This window comes from Myotis nattereri (assembly GCF_964212035.1).
Source record: "Myotis nattereri genome assembly, chromosome: 2".
Lineage (NCBI taxonomy): Eukaryota > Metazoa > Chordata > Mammalia > Chiroptera > Vespertilionidae > Myotis > Myotis nattereri.
In genome coordinates, this window is record NC_138076.1 from 62,218,534 (window position 1) to 62,234,183 (window position 15,650).

The 15,650-nt window shown below is 39.0% G+C and overlaps 1 pseudogene across 1 annotated transcript in view; it reads left to right on the forward strand.

The window, feature by feature from the left end:
• The window catches only part of LOC308513732 (elongation factor 1-alpha 1-like), a 95,388-nt pseudogene extending 80,793 nt beyond the window's left edge, over positions 1-14,595 (forward strand). The window contains exon 2 of the transcript in view: positions 13,122-14,595. The product of the transcript in view is annotated as an elongation factor 1-alpha 1-like (transcript). The remainder of the gene's footprint in view (positions 1-13,121) is intronic.
• Positions 14,596-15,650: the final 1,055 nt, after the last annotated feature.

The following is a 15,650-nucleotide window of genomic DNA, read 5'->3' on the forward strand; positions in this document are numbered from 1 at the left end:
GGTTGTTACCCTTAACCCCCATGTTGCTCAAGGGTCAACTGTACATTAAAACTGAAAGTAAAGACCTGGCTGGGCGTCTCATCCCAGCATCATCCAGTTGGAGCATCATCCCAGACACCAAAGAGTTGTGGTTGGGCTACTGGTCAGGGCACTTACTCAGGTTGCAGGTTCAATCCTTGGTCAGGGTATGTACAGGAGGCAACTGATCAATGTTTCTCTCACATCAATGTTTCTCTCTCTCTCTCCCTCCCTCTCTCTCTAAAAATCAATGAAAACATATTCTTGGATGAGGATTAAAAAAAAAAAAAAACCCTGAAAGTAAAGATGTTAAAGGAAAAGGGCAGAAAGAAATTAAATGGGTGTGACTATAAAAGGTCTATAAATGAATAATGAAATAACTAAAAGGGAAATCTGATTGTACTTTGTTTAACCTATTCTATTTAATTCATTATATCAATAAATATGTATTCAACTCCAACCATGAGGTTCTGTGCTAGACAGCAAATAAGATAAACACAGTCCCAGCCCACATGGGAATTATAGTCTTGAGAGGAAGAGACATTAAAAAATAATTATCCTACCCTGGCTGGTGTTGCTTAGTGGTTAGGCACTGGCCCACACACCAAAGAGTCTTGAGTTTGATTCCATGTCAAGGGCGTGTATCTGGGTTACAAGTTTGATCCCCTGTCCCCAGTCAGGGCACATGTGGAAGGCAACCAATCAATGTGTCTCTCTCACATAATTCTCTCTCTCTCTCTCTCTCTCTCTCTCTCTCTCTCTCTCTCTCTCTTTCTCTATTTCTCCCTCTCTCTATCCTTCCTCCCTTCCACTCTCTCTAAAAATCAATGGAGAAAATATCCTTGGGTGAGAATTAACAAATAAATAAATAAAATAATTATGCAAGGCCGAAACCGGTTTGGCTCAGTGGATAGAGCGTCGGCCTGCGGACTGAGAGGTCCCAGGTTCGATTCCGGTCAAGGGCATGTACCTGGGTTGCGGGCATATCCCCAGTGGGAGATGTGCAGGAGGCAGCTGATCGATGTTTCTCTCTCATCGATGTTTCTAACTCTCTATCTCTCTCCCTTCCTCTCTGTAAAAAATCAATAAAATATATTTTTTTAAAAAAATAATAATTATGCAAGTATTTATATTGCATGTTATTGAGGAAAAGTACAAGATGTAATGAGAGTGTATAACTAGAGTAATGGGTTGGAGAATGAGCAAGGTAGATCTCCCTGAGGAAGTGACATTTAGACAAATGTCTAAAGGGGGTGAAGAAAAAGTAACCTGGTGTGGAGGGGATGGGAGAGAAGCCTGGAGGAAGCTCTATGAAGGAAGCAACTTGGTATGTTTTAGAAATTACATCAAGGCCAATGTGGCTGTGGAGGAATGAACAAGAGACGGGGAGTTAGGGGCAAGAAGGGAGAGGCAGATAATCAGGGCCTTTAAGACTCAAGAAGACTTGAGGCCAAATCTCAACTCAAATCTTATATCCTCAAGGCCATTGCTTTCCTCTATCTTCTCTGCTATTCTTTATCTCAACTATTTACTATGCTTGAATGCTTGAAGCACTGGAAGATACACTGGTGGGGGAAAAAACAGAAAAAATACCTGTCTTTAGGGGGATCCTAGTGGACATGTATCATAAATGGTAACAAAATATAAAAACTTAATATTTAAGTCACAACTGAATATAGAGTAAGTTAGAAATTCAGATCATGTTAGAATGTCAGAGGGGCTGAAAAAAAAAGGGAAAAAAAATTGGAAGTGAACAAGTAAGGATGGAGGGAGTATTATTTTATTTTTTTCAATTACAGTTTACATGCAATATTATTTTGAATTAGTTTCAGGTATGTAGCATAATGGTTAGAGAATCATACACTTTACAAATGTTCCCCCTGATATTTCCAGTACTCACCTGGGACTGTACATAGTTATTGCAATATTATTGACTGTAATCCCTGTGCTGTACTTTACATCCCCATGACTATTTTGTAGCTACTAATTTGTGCATTATTAATCCCTTTACCTTTTTCACCCAGTCCCCAACCTTTACCCCTCTGGCAACCATCAGTCTGTTCTCTGTACCTATGAGTCTGTTTTAATTTTGTTTGTTTATTTTGTTCTTTAGATTCCACATGTAAGAGAAATCACATGGTATTTGTCTTGCTCTGACTGACTTATTTCACTTAGCATAATACCCTCTAGTTTCATCCATGCTGTTGAAAATGGTAAGATTTCATTCTTTATTGTGGCTGAGTAATATTCCATTGAATATATGTTCCACAACATTTTATTTACTTGTTTATTGATGGGTACTTGGGTTGTTTCTGTATCTTGGCTATTGTAAATAATGCTGCAATGAACATACAAATGAACACCAAAGAAACAACCCAATTTAAAAATGACACTTCTCCAAAGAAGACATACAAATAGCCAATAGATACAAGAAAACCTGTTCAACATCACTAGTCATCAGAGAAATGCAAATTAAAACTAATGAAATATCAACTCACCCTTGTCAGAATGGCTATCATTAATGAATCAACAGACAAGTGTTGGCAAGGATGTGAAGAAAACGGAAATCCTTGTGCAATGTTGGTGGGAATGCAGACTGGTGCAGCCACTGTGGAAAATAGCATGGAGGTTCCTCAAAAAATTAAAAATGGAACTGACCCACGGATTCCATTTCTGGTTATATACAAAGAAATCTGAAACACTAATTCAGAGGGATTATAATTTTAAATAGGAAAATCAGGGTGGGCCTCATTAATACTGATGACACTAAGAAAAGACCAAGAAAATGAGTTACTCCATGGAAACTTCCAAGTTTGTTTCCCTTATAGCCTTTATTATAATTTTTAATGATCATATTTGTTTCTTTTCTGGGAATGTAAGTTCCATCAGGGCAAGGACTGTTGTCAGTCCTCTTCATTCTTGTATCCCTACACATATATTGCGTGTAATGACTCAATACATGAAAGGAAGCAAATGATCAAAGTGCTCTCCCATCAGCTTCCATATCAATCAAGTAAAAGCAAGATGCCTGATCTGAGCCAATGTAAATGACTTTCCAGAATATTCAGTATTTACTTGGCAGAAAGCCATGGTATCTAAGGTGTTTGCTCACCACACACTCTCTTTCCCCATTTTTCTGGTAACAAACTCTTCTTTATTGTGAGAATCTTCCCCCTACAGACACTGGATAAGCACTTTCTTAGATGGCCGAAGTTCCAACTATTGTGGTTACATCATGAATCCTGAGATGAATGTGTAACCCTTAACAGTGCTAGTCAGGACATTTAGGAGTTGTTGATCTTGTTGCCATATATAAGCAATGTCAGCTGCCTGTGGCCTACTTGTCCTCTATGTAGGGAGATCCTGCCTAAGAATGAAGTCAATTCAAAGACACCAGTGATAAAAGAGAAGAAAGAAACATGGTTTTATAACTGCATACCATTCATTCCCGAAGTCAAGTTTACTCTTTAAACTTTGCAGTTAAATAGGGTAAAAAATAATTTTAATTTTAAGATATGTTTTGTTATTGCTTTCAACTTATTTAGAGCCTTTATTAAATATATCCACCATACAAAATTTAAGGAGATATAATAATTAAACTGAAAATGGTGTTTTTTTCTTCTTTGAACTACCCATCTTCTGATTTAACAAGTAAGTATTGAGATAATAACAATTAATAGCCTACTGACAGAAGGACCATAATTAATTCTGTACAAATGAAGATTTGTTCATTCAATTTATGAAACATACAGTGAGCATCACTATACCCAAAGTTCTGTGCCAGGAGAGATGGGTATGTAGTATGTTGGCATGACAGCCAAATCTTTGACCTTGTTTAGAGAATATAAGCAGCAATAAATTTCATGGAAGGTCATACAAATGGAGAGGCTTAGGGCGTGACGGAAGTTCAAAGTAGAGAGACCAACTTAGTCACCAGAATGGGGTCCTCAGGGCAGCCCTCAGAGGAAGGGATGCCTAAGGTGAGACCCAAACTATTCCTAAGATTTTGTCCAAGGAAGGTAGAGGAAAGGGAGGGAAAAGAACTGTAGTCAGAGGGAAGGGCATGTCAAAGACTTAGAGGCAGGAAGATGTGGGGTCAGGAATGTTCATGTGTGATAACATCAGCAGTGTGTGAAGAATGTCTCCATGAAATGACCTGTCACACTTATTCAGCATTCACACTTTAGCATTTGCACCTCACTGACACTTTCCCTTTTCAAAGCTCACACCAATCATTTTATCCCACATTTTATATTTTTCCATTTTTTAAATTTCTTTATTAAACAGAAGCAATTAAGATGGATTGCTTATTAATAATATTATTTAGTGCTCTCATTATGGAGTAATACTAATGATTGCATTTCTATTAAATGCTGTCAATGTCTTAACTGTGCTTATAACTTTATTGAAGTAATTTCTATATAACACTCCTAAAGATGAGGTTTCAGCTGCACTGCATATAGTCTAAACTTGATGAGGGCTATGCCTTATACCCTCTGTAAAACATTATAATCATATATTCCAATAATAAGTTTCTGTAGAGATGAAGTGGTTGTTTTGTGTAATAAGATCATATGTCTTCCAGCTAGAATAAAATGAGATTTTGAAAACAAAGTTATTGTGTTGTTAAATGGGACATAGGAAAAACATTTCTCCTCCTCAGAACGTTTGTTATAAATTTAAACAGAAAATATTTTTATGGGAACAGCAATCATAACTTATGAACAATTCTATTTCACTGAGGTTTTTTTCAGTGAATCAATATTTTTGGTTGGAAAGAACATTCTTCTAACTTGATATGTTAATGTTCCATAAAATATCTTTGATTTGAAATACTGCATCACTCATGACTTTCATTTTGCCTAGTGAAAGCCAAATCATGTTAATTTTGTGCAAACCACCATCTGTTTTATTATGAAAGGGCACTATTTCTCACTTGCTAAAAATATATACAAGATGGGGGGAAAGCCTCCAAAGGCTACACTAGTACACATTTAGCTCTGCTACAAACATTCTCTGGTCCCTGAATTGAGCAGATCACCAACCAAATTGGCAAACATTAATATTGCTGCCTGCTTTTCATAGAGAGAAGTGTTTTGTTTCTGTTGGACACATTTTCAGGAAGTGAGGTAATGCTCAGTTTCCCCCTAGGAAAGTAATCCCGGGGCCTGCTCAGAACTGGCTTGATGGGGCCATTGTTTGAAGGTGGAGGGAGGTGGTGGGTGGTATGATGAAACCAAGATAAGACTTAAATCAAAGGCAATGAGTGTGAATGTTCAGTCATTGACGTCAATTAGACTGTTATAGAAGAAGTGGCTATAGTGCGCAGCTTCATGGCTAATAAATCTTATTGAACGCAGGGGTCTTCCTTCCCATTCTCCACATCTGGCCCTTCACATAAAACATACCCTTTCCTGAGTAACTTGGAGTTGCCTTCCAGTCCATAATAGGGGGGTGAGGAGACCACAGACTTTTCAAGTATTTCTCTGTCTTGGTTGTAAAAAGGAACTGAATATTTTCAATATTTACTGCTTATAGCCCTAGCTGGTTTGGCTCAGTGAATAGAATCTTGGCCTGTGGGCTAAAGGGTCCTGGGTTCGATTTCAGTCAAGGGCACATGTTGGGGTTGTGGGCTTGATCCCCAGTAGGAGGCATGCAGGAGGCAGCCAATCAATGATTCTCTCTCATCGTTGATGTTTCTATCTATCTCTCTTTCTCTCTCCCTTCCTAAAATCAATAAAAATATTTTTTAAAAGAAATAGGGTTCTTTATCTATAAAAATGGAAGATGTAACAACTTTGTATTTATCATGTGATCAAAATTCCACAGTGACAACTTTTCAACATGTCATGATCAGGGATAGATCATATTTATTAAATACTGTGTGAAATTTAACTTGTGAATTTTTTTTTAAATAAGTAATCTGTAGGAGAATTTGGATTTTCTAAATTCAGTAGTCACCCTAGCTGGTTTGGTTCAGTGGATAGAGTGTTGGCCTGTGAACTGAAGGGTCTCAGGTTTGATTCTGGTCAAGGACACATACCTCGATTGCAGGTTTGAGGCCAAACCCTAGCCCTGGTTGAGGCTCCTTGTGGGAGGCAACCAATCAATGTGTCTATCGCACATCGATGTCTCTCTCTCTCTCTCTCTATCTCTCCCCCCCCCCCCCCCCCACTTCCACTCTCTCTAAAAATCAATGGAAAATTATCCTCAGGTGAGAATTAACAAAAAAAAATATTTTTAAAAAATAAATAAATTCAATAGCCTACTGTGCCTCTCAATCCTGAGCTTCATTATGCTGCTCAGTCATCCCTTAGTATTTAAATCCCTTGGAAAGACCTTTAGTTTGTAAATCTGATTTTTCCTGCTATTATATTTAGCTCTCAAACTGACTAAAACAGAAAAGATTACTTGAAGAATTAACAAAATTGACTCCATTATTTAGCCCAATTAATTCTTCTCGTCGTGCAGCTGAGAAGAAGGCCTCGAGGGTTTTGTCAATCAGGTTTAAAGCTCTCAGGGAAATCCAAATTCTCATTTAAAGTATTCAAAAGAAAGTTAAGTCTCAATATGGCCTCATGCTTGTCCTGCTGGGAGAGCTGGCACTCTCAGATTTCACTTTCTTAGTCTTTTTTCATGAAAAGTGTTTTTAAATCTCAGAGAAATATAATCCTTTGTGATTAGATTGATCTCACTTGAAGAAAATTCTCTATAACTTTGCTGAGGTTACCCGCTGGTATAAAAATGACAATTGCAACACCTTAACTCTTTCTCCCCATAATGCAGCCCACTTCTGGTCATGTGTTTGGCACACAAATGGATGAACAACACCATGTTGAGTTGGCATTTGTGATATAAATGTGTTGTTCACAATGCAAATTTGTAGTTAACCAACGTTCCAATCATCTGACTGCTCCGCCACAAAGAGGATAGAAAAGAAAAGAAAAACCAAGGTTTCAATGCTGAATATTTGGTTCCTATCTGAGATAGATTTTTTATATTAATTTTTTTAATTTTCTTAAAAAATACTTTTACTCATCAATGACTTAGTTATAAAACACAAGTTCCCATTACTAATAAGTAATCTATTCTTTTCATCTTTCTGTGGCATACAAGAGCCAAAAATGTGTTTGGTTTGTTTATTTGTTATTGTTTTTCTCAATTTTTACTTCTGTGATAGAAGTAGCCACCAGCCTGGCCAGCATGGCTCAGTGGTTGAGTATCAACCTATGAACCAGGAGGTCACAGTTTGATTCCTGGTCAGGGTACATGCCCAGGTTGCTGGCTTGATCCCCAGTGGGGGCCCTGCAGGAGGCAGCCGATCAATGAATCTCTCTCATCATTAATGTTTCTATCTCTCTCTCCCTCTCCCTTCCTCTCTGAAATCAATAAAAATATTTTTTTAAAAGAATAAAAGAGAGAAGTAGCCACCAAATTAAAATGGTTCTAAATTGTTTTGGTCATATGCCTTGAATCTCTGCTGTTGAGTGAAAATGAAAATGGAAGTAAATTACAAGTCACTCCAAAACTGCCCCATAGACAGGAAGGTTCACACTGGGACAATTCCAATAATCCAGAACTACCCCGTGTTTAAAGACTTCCTAAAAGGATGCTGGCAATTTGCCATCTGGGAAAGATGTGAGCTGAATTTCCTGTTGTGTTTAAGACTAGTTGGTCATTTCAGAACAAAATAAAAATTAAAAGAATGAGGACCTTAGAATATAAAAATACCATCCTCCATTTTTGAAGAAAACCCAGAATTTGACTTTTTCTCTGTCATTATAATTCTGACTGAGCTTAGAAAATGATCCCTACTCAGGGTCTAGAAATGTTCTACTTAATTTTTTAATTGTATACCTAATGCATGAAAAATTTTTATCTTTCATTTTGAAACCTTCTGAGAATTGTTGGTGCATTCATCATGAAGGTGGACCAGATGCCTCTAAGATTCTTTCATGCTTTAATCTTATTGATGTGTGCTCATGTCCTTCCACTATGCATTTGCAAACATTTACCATGGACAAACAACACACAAGATATCTGGATGTATTTAAAAAGAGAAGGTTTTTGAGAAGCTTATCCTACCTTTTTTCAAGAGAACTTTACTCATATAGATATAACGTGAGTACGTGACCCTTAAATTTCCTCAACTTTATCAGCTTTCCACTTTTCACCTAAAAGTTATCACTTTTTCATTTTCCTGTACCCAAAAGCCCTGATATCACTGAGTTCTGAGTCTTTACTAATTGCCAGTATTATATCAGAAAGCATTGACTCTTTCACTATTCTTCTTTGTTGTTGTTGTTGTTGTTCTTGTTCTTGTTGTTCTTGTTGTTGTTGTTAATCCTCACCCAGGGATATTTTTCCCTTGATTTTTAGAGAGAGTGGAAGGGAGGGAGAGAGACAGAAAGAGAGAAACATCAATGTGAGAAAGACACAGCAATTGGCTGCACCTCAACCGGGGCCAGGGATCGAGCCTGCAACCAAGGTACATGCCCTCAGGACCAGAACCCGGGACCCTTTAGTCCTCAGGCCGATACTCTATCCCCTGAGCCAAACCAACTAGGGCTATTTCACTATTCTTTAGACACTTCAGGTAGGAAAATTACTGAGACCTCACAATTTGATCTTCAAAACAACACTGTGATCCTGGAGACACTAACCCAGGGGTGGGCAAACTTTTTGACTCGAGGGCTACAATGGGTTCTTAAACTGGACCGGAGGGCCGAAACAAAAGCATGAATGGAGTGTTTGTGTGAACTAATATAAATTCAAAGTAAACATCATTACATGAAAGGGTACGGTCTTTTTTTTCAATAGTTTTATTCATTTCAAACGATCCGCCTGATCCGGCCCGCGGGCCGTAGTTTTCCCATGGCCCTAGTGACTAACCCAATAATATATTTATTTATTTACTTACTTATGTGACACCTTCAGGAGCTTCTTTTTGAGCCTATGGTCATTGACTGACAGTGAGCCTATGGTGATAGTCTCACAGGACTATCTAATGAGAGAGACAGGCTGCTCTAACCAAGAGGGAACAATAGGAGCCATGGCAGAATCTCTAAGTCAAAGGAAAATGTCATGAGCAGAAGAAGCTTTCGGTGGAACTGGACCTGAGCTGAGGTGGGAACAGGAGCACACATTGATTAGCTAACTACATGGAGAAAGGTGAGGAAAGAGTGAAGGTGAATTCCAGACAAAGGAAACAATAATTATTCAACAAGTATTTCTGTTGGATGCTAGAAACCCAGCAATGCCAATATAATGCATTAGTTGTATTTGTGTCTGGGGTCACAAAGGCGAAGAACACAGTACAGCATAATGACAGCTATTTCTGAACCTGTCTGTTACCAGGTGATGTTTAGGCACTTATAACTATTGAATTCTCAGAACAACTTTTAAGAAAACAGACTCAAGCCCTAACTGGTTTGGCTCAGTGGATAGAGCATCAGCCTGCGGACTCAAGGGTCCCAGGTTCGATTCCGGTCAAGGGCATGTACCTTGGTTGCGGGCACATCCCCAGTGGGGAGTGTGCAGGAGGCAGCTGATTGATGTTTCTCTTTCATCGATGTTTTTAACTCTCTATCCCTCTCCCTTCCTCTCTGTAAAAAATAAATAAAATATATTTTTAAAAAAAAGAAAACAGACTCAAAGAGACCAAGTTTCTTGCCTGTGATCACATAGATGTTAAAAAGTAGACCCAGCCCAGCAGGTATGGCTCAGTAGTTGAATATCGACCTTTGAACCAGGAGGTCATGGTTCAGCTCAGGGTCAGAGCACATGCCTGGGTTGTAGGTTTGATCCCCAGTGTCCCAGAGTGGGGCATGCAGGAGGCAGCCAATCAATGATTCTCTCTCATCATTGATGTTTCTATTTCTCTCTCTCTCTCTCTCTCTCTCTCTCTCTCTCTCTCTCTCTCTCTCTCTAATGTGTGTGTGTGTTTAAAGGTAGAGCCAAATTCAAACTCAGGCCAAATATCTCTTAACCGTGAAAAGATAATAGCCTCTCCTCTCCTCAGACAGAAACCAATGGTATGTGTGAGAGTTGACAAAGAGAGGGAGATACATCAGGGAAAGTTTTTATAAAATGGTTACTGAGTAATTAGTAGAATTTAACCAGATGAGGATACAGAACAAGTGCAACCAACAAAAGTATAACTTTGAAGGTAAAACCCCTTCTCTGACCACTGTACTTCATCATCAAACCTGATATAGAAATGCTGCCCCTGCCTTGGCCGGCTTGGCCCAGTGGATAGGGTGTCAGCCTGCGGACTGAAGGGTCCCAGGTTTGGCTCAGGCCAAGGGCACATGCCTGGGTTGCGGGTTCGATCCCTGTGGGGTGTGCAGGAGGCAGCCAATCAATGATTCTCTCTCATCAATGATGTTTCTATCTCTCTCTCCTCCCTTCCTTTCTGAAATCAATAAAGAAATATAATTTTTAAAAAAAGAAAGAAAGAAAGAAATGCTGCCCCTGAACTCTTACAGCAATAAGGCTGCAGAGATTTTTGGATTTTTATTCTAAGAACAAAGGGAACCCAGTGAAAAGTTTAAGAAGAACACAATTCAATTTGTACTTAAGAAATCACAGTAATTGATGAATAGAGAATATGTTGGATGGGAACAAAAGTGGGTGCAAGGAAACTAGTTGGAAAACTATTTTAGTAATCCCAGTAAGATGTGACGGTGGCTTCCATCAGGGTGGTGATATGGAAAGGGAGTAGACATATTTGAGAAAAAAATATAGGAGGGGGGAAAAATTAGAAGGTGACACTAAAAAAGAAGTAAACACAGAAGGTAAAGCAGATTTGCAAAGGAAAACCTGCCATGATTATATAGTTCCAACATGTAGTTCCAGTGACGGGTGGATAATAATGTGGGTAGGTTTATAGGAAATGGGACTAGAGAGAAGAAGGCAAGCCCTAAACCATAAAAAGCTTATCTGTTTAGCTAAGGTGTATAAAGCTAAGAGATACTATTAAAGATTTTCTTTTTCTGTGTAACGTTTTTTCACATAATTTTTTAAAATTTTGGGATAGCCCTGGCTGGATGGCTAAGTTGGTTAGAGCATTATCCCACATACCAAAATTTTTCAGATTCAAATCCGGGTCAGGGCACATACTTAGCTTTTGGGTTCAACTCTCGATTAGGATGCATAAGGGATGCAACAGATAGATGTTTCTCTCTCACCCGATGTTTTTTTTTTTTTTTTCCTCTCTCTCTCTCTCTTTCTACTCTTACTGTCTCTAAAATCAATAATAAAAAGCAAACATATCCTCAGGTGAGGAGAGAGAAGAAAGAAAGAAAGAAAGAAAGAAAGAAAGAAAGAAAGAAAGAAAGAAAGAAAGAAAGAAAGAAAGAAATGAATTTAGTGATAAATTTAGAATTCAACAAAGTAGCAAAGATAATACAGAGAGTTCCTGTCTATCCCTCACCTAGTTTCCCCTAATGTCAACATCTTACACAATCATGATGCATTTGTCAAAACTCAGAGCTCCATAATAGCACATTACTACCCATTAAACTCCAGATTTTATAAGGTTTCACCCGGTTTTCCACTAATGTCCCTGTTCTGTTGCAGGATCCCATGCAGGATAGCACACTATATTTGAGGAATCCTGTCTCCTTATGTACCTTTTGGCTGGGACAATTTTTCAGTGTTTCTTATTTTATGACCTTGACAGTTTTGAGGAGTACTGGTCAGATGTTTTGCAAACTATCTTTCAATTCAGTTTCACCTGCTGTTTTTCTCCTAATTAGATTGGAAGGTTAAAAGATTTTAAGAATGGGAATGATAGATCAACCGAAGGACTTGTATGCATGCATATAAGCACAACCAATGGACACAAGACACTGCGGGGGTGGGATAAGGGCATGCGACAGGGGGTAGGGGAGGCTGAGGGAAGGTCAATGGGGGGAAAAAGGAGATATATGTACTACTATGTGTAATACTTTAAACAATAAAATAAAAATTAAAGAAAAGAATGGGAATGATGCTGATTGAGTTTTAACTTAGAAAGATGACTGTGTATTGAGAGAGGACTAGAATGTTGTTGACTAATTTAGCGATGATAATTCCTGCAATATGAGACTAGAGGTGATTTCTAAACTTTCATCTTTGTAATTCTTTTATCTTGTTTCAGTACTTTATATGGAATGCAGGCCCTTTTATTTTTTAAAAACAAAAGAGTGATTTTTCTGTCAGAAGTAAAACTGGCACTAAGTAAATAATATGTCAACAGTGATTAATTCTGAGTGATTAGAATATGAATTATTCTCTTCTCTTGGATTTTTCTCAATCTTAAAAAATTCCAAAAGAAAAAGAAAAAAAGAAGGGGAAAATGAGAAGAGGGGAAACAGGGGCAACAGACAGGAAACTATTGCAGTAAATATTTGAAGTAAGAAAGATGCTGGAGGCCTGAACTCAGTGATGAAGGAATGAGAGAGATACTCAGTAAATGGAGGCCACAGGCCATGGTGACTAATTGGATGGAGGGCTCAGGAAGAAGGAAGAGTCTCTGGTTTCTAGCTTAGCAACTTCTGGTAATGTCATTCACACAACCGGTTTGAATGGTATAGCAGGTTTGAGGAGGAAGGAATTAAGTTAGTTGTAGATGCATAGGCAGTGGGATATTGCACCTGACACTATTTCCATTTATTTCTTTCTAGCTTATGTTTTTAGATGCTATTCTTCTTTTTTTAAAAAAAAAATATAATTCTCTGGCATGTTATTCAGCATCTTTTTATAAAATTCTTATTTATGAATAAGAATACAGGTATTCTAGCCGAAACCGGTTTGGCTCAGTGGATAGAACGTCGGCCTGCGGACTGAAAGGTCCCACGTTCGATTCCGGTCAAGGACATGTACCTGGGTTGCGGGCACATCCCCGGTGAGGGATGTGCAGGAGGCGGCTAATCGATGTTTCTCTCTCATTGATGTTTCTGACTCTCTATCTCTCTCCCTTCCTCTCTGTAAAAAATCAATAAAAATATTTAAAAAAAAAAAAGAATACAGGTATTCTAAAATAATAATTGTTCAGCTTTCTCACAACGGGTTTGCTGCCAGAACACAGGTGTTGTGATAACTACCAAACCCAAAATGAGAAAGGAAGACCCATATCAACATCGTCATCATTGGACACATAGATTCTAGCAAATCTACCACTATTGGCCAACTGGTCTACAAATATGGTGGGATCAACAAAAGAACTATGGAGAAATTTGAGAAGGAGGCTGCTGAGATGGGGAAGGCTCCTTCCCATATGCCTGGATCTTGGATGAACTGAAAGCTGAACGTGAGTGTGGTATCACCATTGATGTCTCCCTGTGGAAATTCGAGACCAGCAGTATTATATGACCATCACTGATGCCCCAGGACACACAGACTCCATCAAAAACACGATTCCAGGCACATCTCAGGCTGACTGTGCTGTCCTGATTGTTGCTGCTGGTGTTGGAGAATTTGAAGCAGGTATCTCCAAGAATGGACAGACCGTGAGCATGCCCTCTGGCCTACACATTGAGTGTGAAACAGCTGATTGTTGGTGTTAACAAAATGGATTCCACTGAGCCACCCTATGGCCAAAAGATATAAGAAAATTGTTAAAGAAGTCAGCACCTACATTAAGAAAATTGGCTGCAACCCTGACACAGCAGCATTTATGCCAATTTCTGGTTGGCATGGTGTCAACATGCTGGAGCCAAGTGCTAATATGCCTTGGTTCAAGGGATGGAAGGTTACCCGTAAAGATGGCAATGCCAGTGGAACCACGCTGCTTGAAGCTCTGGATTTTAGCCTGCCACCAACTAGTCCAACTGATGAGCCCCTGTGTCTGCCCCTCCAGGATGTCTACAAAATTGGTGATATTAGTTCTGTCCCTGTGGGCCTAGTGGAGACTGATGCTTTCAAACCTGGCACTGGGGTCACCTTTGCTCCAGTCAACATTACAACTGAAATAAAGTCTGTTGAAATGCACCATGAAGCTTTGAGTGAAGCTCTTCCTGAGGACAATGTGAGCTTCAATATCAAGAACGTGTCTGTCAAAGATGTTGGCCATGGCCATGTGGCTGGTGACAGCAAAAATGACCCACCAATGGAAGCAAGCTGGCTTCCAGCTCAGGTGAGTTTTCTGACCCATCCGGACCAAATCAGTGCTAGCTAAGCACCTGTGCTGGTTGTCACTCAGCTCACATCGCTTACAAATTTGCTGAGCTGAAAGAGAAGATTGATCGTCATTCTGGGAAAAAGCTAGAAGATGGCCCCAAGTTTTTGGAATCTGGTGATGCCGCCATCGTTGACATGATTCCTGGCAAGCCCACGTGTGTTGAGAGCTTCTCTGACTACCTTCCTTTGGGCCATGTTGCTGTTCATGACAGGAGACAGACAGCTGCTGTGGGTGTCATCCAAGCAGTGGACAAGAAGGCAGCTGGAGCTGGCAAAGTCACCAGGTCTGTCCAGAAAGCTCAGAAGGCTAAACGGATATTTTCCCCAATACCTGCCACCCCAGTCTTAATCAGTGGTGGAGGAACAGTCTCAGAACTGTTTGTCTCAATTGGCCACCGAAGTTTGGCCAATTGAGAGTAAAAGACTGATTAATGGTTATAATCAGTAAAATCAGTAAAAGACTGATTATAACTGATTATAATCAGGTTATAATCAGTAAAAGACTGATTAATGGTTATAAAACGTAAAACCTTCGGAAGGAAAGAATATTTTGTGAACCATTTGGTTTTTTCTCTGTGTGTGAGGCAGTTTTTAAATTATTCATCTTTAAAATAAGTACTTTTCAATGGAGACAACTTGACCAAAAATCTGTCACAGAATTTTGAGACTCTTTAAAACAAAGTTTAATGGGGGGAAGGGGGAAGTAATTGTTCAGATTGTCCCCCTCTCTTTCTAGATTCATGACCATGACACATTAGTTAAAACTCAGAACCAACATCAGTACATTACTACTTACTAAACTTCAAAGTTTATTTAGATTTTACTATTTCTTTTTACTAATATCATTTTCCTGCATTTTTTTCTGTTCTAGGATCCTGTAGGTTTCTCTATTTCTCATGGGAAAAGCAGAATGCAAGATCTCACTCTACCTTTGCACTTCCCAGAAATATGAACTTAGGTCTAAATTAAACACTCTGAAGATGTTTCTTCATTCATAAAATCAGAATGATAATATCAGCTCTGCCTTATTCAGAATGTGTTTGTGTGAATCATAAATGTAGATATGAGTACCGCCTTAGTCCATTCAGGCTGCTATCACAAAATGCCACAGACTGGGTGGCTTATAAACAACAGAAATTTATTTCTCAGAGTTTGGGAGGCTGGAAGTCCAAGATCAGGGTGTCAGCATGATCGGGGGAGGCCCCTCTTCTAGGTCACAGACTTCTTGTTGTATCCTCACATAGAGGAAAGGGGCAAAGGTGCTCTGTGTGGCTTCTTTTATAAGGGCACTAATACCATTCATGAGGGTCCCATCCTCACGACCTCCAAAGGCCCCACCTCCTCATACCATCATTTTAGGGGTTAAGTTTCAATATGGTCACGTGCCAAATAATGACTTTTTAGTCAAAAAAGACTGTATATTATGGCGCTCACATAAAATTATAATGGAGCTGAATTTCCTGTAAGAA